General features: G+C 42.5%; 2 non-coding genes across 2 annotated transcripts; both read left to right on the top strand.

Moving 5' to 3' along the window:
• Window positions 1-1,375: 1,375 nt before the first annotated feature.
• trnaa-agc (transfer RNA alanine (anticodon AGC)) lies at window positions 1,376-1,448 on the top strand. The gene has a single exon. It is a non-coding gene; the product is annotated as a tRNA-Ala (tRNA).
• A 730-nt stretch (window positions 1,449-2,178) lies between these two features.
• Window positions 2,179-2,251, top strand: trnaa-agc (transfer RNA alanine (anticodon AGC)). Its single transcript has one exon. It is a non-coding gene; the product is annotated as a tRNA-Ala (tRNA).
• Window positions 2,252-2,505: the final 254 nt, after the last annotated feature.

Genomic DNA, 2,505 nt, shown 5'->3' with positions numbered 1-2,505 from the left:
TTGATTTTTAAATTAATTAATTAAATCCATTTTCTTAAATATTCTTAAATATGTCAAGATAAAATACAAATGGAACTTGTTCATCTTGCTGGGTCCTGTGCTATGTCTTAAAGAAAATTCATAGTGTCATATCATTTTGGATGTGTGCGTAACTTTCGGTTCACACTGAGTCTGAAGTGAAAATACTCAAATATAACTGAGAAGTGTGGCTCTTTTCCACAAAAGCCCTTCCGCATGAGGTTTTATGACTGTATCTATGTAAAAAACAATAAGTGTTTTTAAAACCCGCTCATATATTAGATGTGAGGTATTAGCTCAGAGTGCTGAGAGGCAGCAGGATCAAAGCTCACATTCTAAGGCATATAGAAAAATAGCAAAGTTCCACTTTCAGACAACCTCACAAATGTTTACAGGTGGGTCTGCAACATTTGTGCTTTAACCAGGAGTGTTTTTAGAATACCTGTATGCTTAGCTGAACCTACGTGTGCTTTTAGGTTCTTTACACCTTTATTTCCTACACTAAACATGGGAATTTCTTTTTTAATTCACCCGAGAACTTACATTTACGTTCCGCCATAGCTGCTCGAGATGAGGGTGGGTACATCAGCTTTGCCTGATGTAAACAAGGACTACTGACGTGCAGACTGACCAATTAAATGTTTACAGAGAAGGATATCGACCAATAACGGTAGCTCTACAGTCAGACCGTCCAATCAGAAGATTTAAGGCTACTTCACCACGCCCCCTTCTCACTCAAGCGAACCAATCGGAGTAGGGGAGGGCGGGACTAGTTTGTGAACGAAACGCTTCTTGAAGTTCTATGTAAGTTCTAGAAAAACAAAACCCCGGACGTTTGTGAAATTCCGCCCGGACATTTTTTTAAGTCTAAATGAGAGGACATGTCCGTGTAAAAGAGGACGTCTGGTCACCCTAGTTTAACATTAAAACAGATTGAACACTAAAGTGTTTATGCCTCAGCTGTGGAGGAGAAAAGAAAATGTTAATGCTAAAATATGTTCGTTATTTTACTTGACACTTTACATTACTTTACTTGTGCACTTTCTTACACAAATAATCACAGAAGCACTCTAAATTTCCTCACATCTGCACCACCATTCGCCCAAACTTGCACCCACCCTTTAAGTTGCAATTCCCAGTGCCGCCAGCAGATGGCCAGACACCGTACTGTAACTCACAGCAGTGAAGAGTAAGGGCTCTCCAAAACAAACCAGGGGCTCTACCGCAGTCTTTCAGCAGCAGAACTGGGTAATTGAGTCCAATTTGCAGGAGTGTGTTTAATAAGTGATTAAGCACTCTTACACTGACTCATTGAGGTAGGGATGTGTTGTGATCACGTGACTCCACTTCCTGTGGAGGGGGATTAGCTCAAATGGTAGAGCGCTCGCTTAGCATGCGAGAGGTAGCGGGATCGATGCCCGCATCCTCCAAGCAACTTCATTTATTCCTGGATTAGACACTCATCCCACAGGTGTTGGATGGTACTTAATCACTCCAGAGAACACAGTTCCCACTGCTCCGGGGTCGCGGGTCTTTATACATTACGTGCTTCATGGCTAAACATGTAACAGCTTTAAGAGATTTACAGTTACACCCCTGAACTGCGTTAGTTATCTAACATGGTTTTGTTTATCAGCTCACACACACACACATTCTGAAGGAGTTATAAAGTTGTCATGTGCATATTGTTCATTTGAGGCCTGCTTTCTCCAACATTGACTCAATCATGGCATATCAGACAACAGGAAGTGAAGTTATTACAATTAAATACTTAGTAGTAATGCATACGTCAGAGGTCTGGTTCCTGTCACCCCCACTGCGACACAGGTCTAGAGAACAGAGCATTTCATACAAAACCACTCTGCATAATTTTGCTGGATGTGTGAATTTTGAAAATTCGGTGGAGTTGTCCTTTAAGATGCAATTCCCACTGCGGCCAGAAGATGGAGACACCGGACTGTAACTCTCAGCACAAATGAGCGACCTCGAGCTCGTAGTAACGTCGTTAGGATTTCAGTTACAGGCTTTTGCGGCTATTTCTATGTGTTTGACTGATTTAAAAAACCGCAACAACACACAAACAATCAAAATTATTACAGCCCCTGACAGTGGTTCATTGCGGGGGTTTCTGACATGACCACGTGACTTTGTTTCGCCAGAGGGGGATTAGCTCAAATGGTAGAGCGCTCGCTTAGCATGCGAGAGGTAGCGGGATCGATGCCCGCATCCTCCACATGAAATGTTTTATTCACAGGTCCGTAAACAATAGCCCTCCCCCCACCAGAAGTTGTGAGAATATTTACATTGTTATCAGAGTCTGGAATGTGCGTTAATCTACGAGCTAGCATGGTGCTTCAGCCACAAATGACTGTGGTCAGTTCTGTCCAGGGCGGGGTACTCCACAAACTTAGCTAGAAAATTTAACCCCAAAGTTGATGACTGTCCAATAGGAGTCTCCCTCAGCTCATTTCCTATTGAATGGGCTTG

Source organism: Hoplias malabaricus, chromosome 4 (genome assembly GCF_029633855.1).
Source record: "Hoplias malabaricus isolate fHopMal1 chromosome 4, fHopMal1.hap1, whole genome shotgun sequence".
Classification (NCBI taxonomy): domain Eukaryota; kingdom Metazoa; phylum Chordata; class Actinopteri; order Characiformes; family Erythrinidae; genus Hoplias; species Hoplias malabaricus.
Note: the sequence above shows the minus strand (reverse complement) of the source record. Positions and strands in the feature narration are given on the sequence as shown.